Here is an 8,489-nt window from a genome sequence, read left to right on the forward strand (position 1 = left end):
TGGCAGTTGTTCAATTGACTGCCTTGTTTTAATTCTTTCAATTGTCATTTGCTAGTATCTATAATAAGCACAATGTGATAGTTTTATGAAAAATGCCAATATGGTGACTTTTTGCATATTTGTATTTAATTTAATTAATTGATTTAATGGGATATTAATTTTATAATTTTATTACCCACATTTTTCAGTTGAGTTTCTTGAAGACAAACAATTACTGGACAGTAATTTTTTTGTATGGTGGTCTTAGAGGTTTTTTCTGTGGTTATTTTCATCTTGGGATGTGTGTTTTTCTTGCTATGTTTATTTTTTTTGTTTTAGAAATTGTGTTTCTATCTAGTTATTTTTGTTTGATCTCTTCTCTATATTTATAAAATGGAGACGATTTTTTCCTCCCTAGAAAAAAAAAAAATCTAGCAATAGAAACACAGCCGACAGATACAAATTCAATAGTCACACTAACTGCAAATATCTGCTGCATGTTTTCTGGATATTACCCATCGATTTTATTCAATATTGTAGATTCCTATAATATTTCTGAGTACATTCACTCTCCCCAACAAATCATATTCACAGGTAGTAGCAGGATACTTTTTCAGTCATTATTTTCTACTCTTACTCTCCTTGATGAGACCGGGAACTTTGATACATTTTTCAAAACTATTTCATATATGGTAGACATTACATATTTTCTTAATATCTGTGCTATATCCATGTGTTTATCAGTCAACAAATAAGTACTTATACAGAATACGGACATTGCTAAAATAATAATGTTATTATTTATAAACCCATTGTTAATATAGGAGATCAGAGCTCTTTGTAAATAGTATGTACTTTCAACTAACATTTTAATAAACAAACAATATTGTATGAAGTTAAATTTAACTTGAACATCATATCTAAAACAATAGCATGGTTCGTATTCTGCATAAGTACAAAAATCGCCTCAAAACAGCGGTAATCAACTAAAAATAGTAGTGCTTGTCAATGCCCACCCCTGTCATGAGTCAGAGTAACCATCTTAAAAGAGAACTGATCAACAGTTACTGTCGTAACCGCAAGTGGAGGACAGTGGCCACTACTGGATGAAAATGCCCAATAATTGAAGACAGGCAATTTCATTTCAGAGCAGTCTAATGGGGACTGACACCAATTATGACTGGTAGTGACCGATAGTTGCAGAGAAAACTAGTGCCTGCTAGTAAATGCAAGAAACAGTCTCAAAACGCTCCTAAACACCAGTGACGACCAGTACTCACAATTGAAGACAGAGAATTTCATTTTAGAGCAGTCCAATGGAGTCCAATACTAGTGATGGCTGCCAGTAAATACCAGGAATCAACAGTGATAGTTGTAAAGGTAGCCAGTGTCCACCAATAAACACAATCGCCTCAAAATACATTAGCACTAGTGATCATCAGTGCCTACCATAGGTATCCAGTGACAGCTAATGGATGCCAGTGACCAACAATGCCCAACAGTTGAAGATAGACGATTTCAATTCAGAGCAATCCAATGGAAGTCGACGCTAAACATTGTCACCAGTGACTGACAGTTGAAAAAACAGCTAGTAAATGCCAATACCCAAAAGTAACCGCCCCAAATTAGCACTGCTCGCCAGTAACCACCAGTGTTGACAATGACAGCCAGTAAATTTCACTAGTTGCTACTGCCAGGCAATGCCCAACAGTGGAAGGTAGATGATTTTTTTTTGGTTACAGATGCCAGTGCCCACTTTCTAGGGCCAACAGTGGCCCTCACTAACAACAATAGTTTTATTTGTTTTGTGAGGGAGGTTCTTTATTGAATCTCTTCTGGCTTTGTGCCATACTTCAACCAGGCAATGCTAGTACATGGGTTCTGTTCATTATTTATATGAGATAGATTAAAGCAATTGGGATGATGTTGGCTGTATTTTTGTTAGAAGTGTATCTGTTTCTGGTTTTATTTCTGTAGTTAACTGTATGAGTAGTATTTTTTTAATTGTTTATTGAGGAAATTAGTCTTCATGTTTATAAAGTGTGTCAATCGCTTTATTGCAGATTAGTAAAATATCAATATTTCACTAAATATATGTCACAAAAAATAAAATTGTATAATAAAATGACTGCTTTAAGGTTAGTTATTTCCCAAAATTTTATTCAAATTCATGTGATATTCACAAAGTTATGACATTTTTGTCTTTATCAAGGAATTTCCACTGTCCATCGCTTTATTGCAAATCTCTATAAATGTTGTATTAGGGCAAAAATACAATGTCTAATCATGAAAACGTTACTTTTTATTATATTTTTCTGTTAAAGAATAATAAACTAAAGCACATTCTAGGTGCTAAGCCTCAAATAAATTAATTATTTTTCACCATATCCAACAATTTTTTGAAATAACTTTAAATAACCTTTTGTCCACCAAAGAAGTCAATACTAGACATTTAAAAATTTTCACACTGACGTCTGATAGTTTAAATTCGTTACAGTGTTTATCAACCATGGCCGCATATGTTGCAAAGTCATCTTTGTCGTTTTTAACCAAATTCAAACATTTCCATAGTTTATAGAACATTTTAGACTTTTGGGCTAAAAAGTTCAGTAAGAAGCTCCACGATATCGGCAAAAGATAGCTCCGAAGTTTAACGTGGCAAAATAAAAACCACAAATTTATGTTCAACGGTCTCCAATTTGCATAATTGCAAACAAACTTTTTTCTGGTCGGACCGGTCTATAGACTAAAAAAAGTCCTCATTTCTTCGGTAGTAAGCTGAAAATGACTTAACTTCTTCTGGTATATAGCAGTTGTCAATCGCATTCCATATAGAGGCTTGTGAAAATAAGGTATTATTCTCAGTGAACACATTATATGTTACGACTTGAGCAAGTAACTCCTCCAGATGCTGTTTCCACTCAAATAACTGTTTTTTTTGTAGTTGTTCTCGCTTTTCGTCTGTATGTTGTTAATGTTTGAATAATTGTTGTTGTTGAATTTGTAATTATTCCCAAACATACAAAAAACGAACACGGCAGCCCTAATTCACTACGGCAGTGCGATCGACACATATTGTTATGCATCATCTATTCCATTTAAACTTACCCATCTTGCTATAAATTATTTAATCACTTTAAAATTACACATGCCATTTCCCATTTCTTACATTAAAATTATTTACATATTGTTAGATTTAAAACAATTACATCATAGCTTTTTATACATCACACCCGGTTTTAGAATCCTATATATACCTCAATTAGATTTAAACCAACTAGAAAACATTAAAAAATAATTAGCAACACATACAATATACTCCACATTTTCTTGTATTTTTCGTTTCCTTATATAATTTTTGATACCTCTGGTGGGGAAGGGGGGGTGATATTCATTATTTATAAATTACATGTTTTTCTTTTTTTTTCATTTATAAAACTTTCGATATCTGATTATTTCAGTTATATTTATTTATTTTGTTTTTTAGGGGGCTTTGTATTTATTTTGTTTTTGCAGATAGAAACGAAAAACCGTCATTTGTTTTGGGTGTGTTTTTGGGGGGTTATTTAAAATATTCTTCGATTTAAACAATTACGTTGCAGATTTCTTTACATCATATCAGGTTTCACTATCCTATATTTATCTCGATTACATTCTAACCAACGAAGCCACATTTCTTGTCTTTTTACTTTCTATTTTTTTGTGGAGGGAGGGGTCATTTGTTTAAAAATCATTTTCTTTCTTTAAAGATTGTAATGCAGGGTATGGGGCAGCATAACCAGCTGCCAACATTCCCCTGCTTTTTACTAAAGTCAACCGAGAGCTCTTTTTAGTATCCTCGTTGTTCCCTTAAGTGTAATTGTCTGGATTTCTTTTGCACTTTGTTCACCAGGAATATTAGTTAGGTAGGACTTCAGGTTCTTCTTCATAAGCCCTGTAGCACCTATAATAACTGGTATGTGGAATGGTTGATATCTCCCTATGCTAACGTGTCTCGCCCCCCATTTTTATAAACACAGCGAATTCAACAAGGGCTTGCGTTCTTTCTTGATTTTGTTTTAATAGTAAAAAAAAAAATATGACGTTATTTCAATTTCGTCACTGTGGACCAGTGGATAAAGGAGCAGAGTCAAAGTATAGGGGTTTCAGGTTTGCGCCAATATAACATAGTCTTTTTTCTTCTTTTTTTTTGATGGAGAATGTTTTAACATTGAAAAAGAGTTATGTACTCATTCTACATTCTGATAAGTGAAATTATTGTAGTAATTGATAAAAACAATATTCAAGAATAAATACACTTAAGAAGTTTTATTTCATTTCATTAGGATCGGATTACATATTTTACTTCTTAAATAAAATTTTTGCTTCTTAATAAAACTTTGAGACCAACTATTTTTAAGCATGGAGGGCGGTAATTAACCAGTCAACATTACCAGATCTTTAACAACTAAATGGATGTTTTTTGTTTTTTTCCCCTCTCTTCACCCGGCATGCTTACTGCGTCAATTTTTTTTTGCTTCCCTCCCCTTGCTGCTATTTATTTATTTATTTTTTTTACGGCTGGGAGTTGATCGATATTCTCTCCAACCGTCTTTGACATTCTTACCATGAGGAGTTGGGAATGTCTATTCTGAATGTCGTTTGTAACATTGAGGAGGTTAGGGGTTGGGCAGCAACAACAGCAACCGTACTTTAACTTTCTTCGAAAGGGGAGCACGCTTCTATCGAGCAACACCAGTTAGCGGGTACTGCTGATCATTTTTAACCAATCAAATGTTACTCAACTTCACCCAACAATTATTTTATTTTTGACAATCAATCATGTTAAGTTTTTTTTTCAGCCAAGTGCGTGTTCATGTCAAGTGCACCTATTTCTGTTAAATGATCTTCCAGTACATCTGACTTTGATATTTAACATTTCCAATCAGCAAGTATTTTATGTTTGAGAAACACCAAACTTGTTTTACTGACCTGATGCATGTCTATACCAATTGCTCCTAGTTCTGTTAGGTAACCTTTTTTAACATTACTCATTATTCTATTTTCCAAAATGTTTATACATGAACATTTTCATTGTATCTCTCTCTCTTTACCACCCCCAACAGATTGCAATAAAATAATTAAAGAATATCAACTAATGTGTGCTCTGTAATAATCTATTATATAAAAGTGAAAATGTGTGTGTGTTTCTGTGTGTGCGCACTTTTATTGTATGTCCGGCAAAGGTTTTTTTCGAGTGAGGAGTGCTCGGGAGGGTTACTGTTTCTTAGAACTTTTTATATACTCCCTAGATTATAATATCTATGATTTACGAAAGGAGGTCATGTCTATCTCTTATTTGAGCGACTTTGACATGCTATTTTTGTGCTATTTTTGACTCTCCATGTATTTGTTTGGCTTTTCCGTATACATAAGCGAAACTGAATCCATAGCAAAGGAAGCTTTCTGGCATGTGTGCCAGGGACGTCCATAAAGTAATGAGCTTTGATTAATGCGGGCAAAACCCGTCATATCAGACAATCGATATTCATTTGGTGACTCCCCCTTTTATAGGGAGCTGGCTTTACAACAAGATGTTGGGGAAACAAACAAATATGCAAAAAACTGGCTTGCAGCCAAACTTAAGTGCGGCATTACATTTCTCTATGGCGTGATGTTTTACCTTATTAAATTTATGCACCTGCCACTTAACCTTTTACTCATTAAATTTCAACCATTCTCACTTCGGCTACCCTCGTAGCATCGTGGTAAGTTATCAGGCTACCACTTTCGGTTCCACCATCGCTTTAAGACTTCAGGTTCGAGCCTACATGTTTGCCAAAACTCCCCCCCCCCCCCACAACCACTAGCAAACACTCGGGCAATGCTGGGACCTGCCCCGCTAGTCTATATATATAAAAGACAAAATGTCGGCGTGTGTTTTTATATGTCCAGTAAAAGCTTCTTTTACAAGGTTTTATGGGGGGCAGGGGAGGGTTACTATTCTTTAAAACTTTTTATATACTCCCTAGATTATAAATCTACAATTTGTGAAGGGACGTCGTATCTAGATTTATTTTGATCGACTTTTATAAAATTCACATTATTCCATCCTCTCGCGTGTTTGTTTGGGCTTTTCGTATAAAAGTGAAACTAATCAAAAGCGAATACTGACTTTTCATGCCGGGATGCCCAGAAAGCAATTAGCGTTGATCAGTATTGAGAAAACCCATCATATCAGACAATTGCTATTCATTTGGACACTACTTTTTTGTGGGGAGCTGGTTTCCCAACATCGTGGGGAAATGAAACGGCAGAAAGCTTAACTAGCCTCCAGCCAACGTTCGTTTCTGCAAGCCAACTTTTTCATTGACATCGCTAAATTTCAATGTTTTTTCACTTCCTATGGTCTTGCAGTGGTAAGATCTCACATTTTCTTTCACTTTCTTTTCCGCCTAAGGGTTTGTCATGGGTTCGAATTTTGTTTTTCTTTTACACCTACAAACACCTGGGCAATGCTGGGTAACTCTGCTAGTAATAAAATAAAATAGAATGAAAAGAAAAAGAAATGATAAAGTTTCTGAGGTCCATTTTTATATGCTAATAAATAAAAGATAACAACAAAAAAGAAAATAGAAGTGATCCTTAGTATTTAGTTCAGGTTCCTTCTTCTCCAGGCTATATCATATAAAAGTAAACATCCTGATGCATGACTGTCTGATCACTGGCGCTAATTGCTAAACTGATATCTAGTAAATGATATTTGACAAATCCACATGTGTTTATGCTCAAGTTTTATGTTTACATGTAATTTATCTTCCAATTTCAAGCATACTATGCACTCAGGCTATTATCATGTGTAGTACATGTTGTTAACAGTCTGACCCATGGAAAAGAAAATCATAGGGTCTTAATTTTTTTTCAAGATGGTGGATATGCAGCTTAACAATAGGACTAGTTGTATCAGCTTAAATATCACAATTAAAATGTTGTAAATTCCTACTCTATCATGAAATTTCCACTTACCTCCCTTCAGATCAGTATAAAACTTATCAAACGGTATTTCTCTCTTTTATTTAGCAATTTTCAACATCGATATGTTAATTTGTTTTTCCATTAAATGAAATCTATTTGTTCTTTATCCAGCAATTTATCATTGTAACTAGTAATCCTGTAATCAGTCTGATGCATCTTATTATGCCAATTAAGCCCATGCGACTCCTTACATAACTATGAATCCTCCAGACCTCTCTGAAAATCTACCAACATTTATTTGTTCTAGAGTATCAAGCATATGAAGATTAGAGTAAGAAACAATATATCAATTATATCTAAAGTATTGAATAATTTTTCTTATTTTATTAAATGATTAAATAATCTAGAAAAAAGTTAACAAATATTTTTCAATGAAAGATAAAAGATCTACCTGTAGTTGGTATAGTGGTAGGTATTGTAGTTGGTATAGTGGTAGGTATTGTAGTTGGTATAGTGGTAGGTATGGTAGTTGGTATAGTGGTAGGTATGGTAGTTGGTATTGTGGTAGGCACTGTAGTTGGTATTGTAGTAGGCACTGTAGTTGGTATTGTGGTAGGTATTGTAGTTAGTATAATAGTAGGCACGGTGGTTGGTTAGGTAGTAGGTATGGTAGTTGGTATAGTAGTAGATATGGTATTGTGATAGGTATTGTAGTTAGTGTTGTGTTAGGTATGGTATTTTGTATTGTAGGTATGATAATTGCCATTATTGTAGGTATGGTAGTTGGAATTGTGGTAAGCGCAGTAGTTTGTATTATGGTAGACACAGTGGTAGGTATGGTAGTCGGTATAGTTGTTGGAACAATAGTAGGAACAGTGTGATTAATATTGTAGTTGGAAAAAACGTTATCGCAAAGATTGTTATATTTTATCAACATAATGTAAATGTAAATCTTTTAAAATATTTAAACATTATAGATATATATATATTTTGATAAGATATACAAGTGATTTTAATGACATATGTACCTTGATTAAATTATCTTAAAAAATGTTAATATTTTCTTAAAGAAATTAATTAAGAGAAATGGTATAAGAGTCAGGGTCAATGACATATATTCATTGAGAAAATTATTATTCCAAAAGATATATTTTATTACAAGAAATTAGCAGTAAAGGAGAAGTGATGGATATGGAGGAGAGAGGGGTATCACTGAGTGAAACAGAAAAAAGTGTATATATATATATATATATATATTATGGAATAAGCGCACATCAGTAGATGTTAGCATATATTGATTTGTTTGGTAGTTAATAACTTAATAACAGATAAGAAGCAATTTTTTATCTAAAATTATTTTTCATTGCCTCAGAGATGCGTGTTTTTTTTTTGTTTTTTTTTTTTACATGGGTGTCACCACTTATCAAGGCCCAGAGGCCACTCGAGGATAAGGGTTACTAGGTATACATTAATCATTGTGATTTTAGCATAGTAAACAGTGAGAATTTTGTAACTTGGATTACTTAGGGGGGCGATTCAATTAGAACTTGTTCACA

The sequence above is a fragment of the Euprymna scolopes genome, chromosome 12, assembly GCF_053919585.1.
Source record: "Euprymna scolopes isolate OS-2025 chromosome 12, ASM5391958v1, whole genome shotgun sequence".
NCBI classification, from domain to species: domain Eukaryota; kingdom Metazoa; phylum Mollusca; class Cephalopoda; order Sepiida; family Sepiolidae; genus Euprymna; species Euprymna scolopes.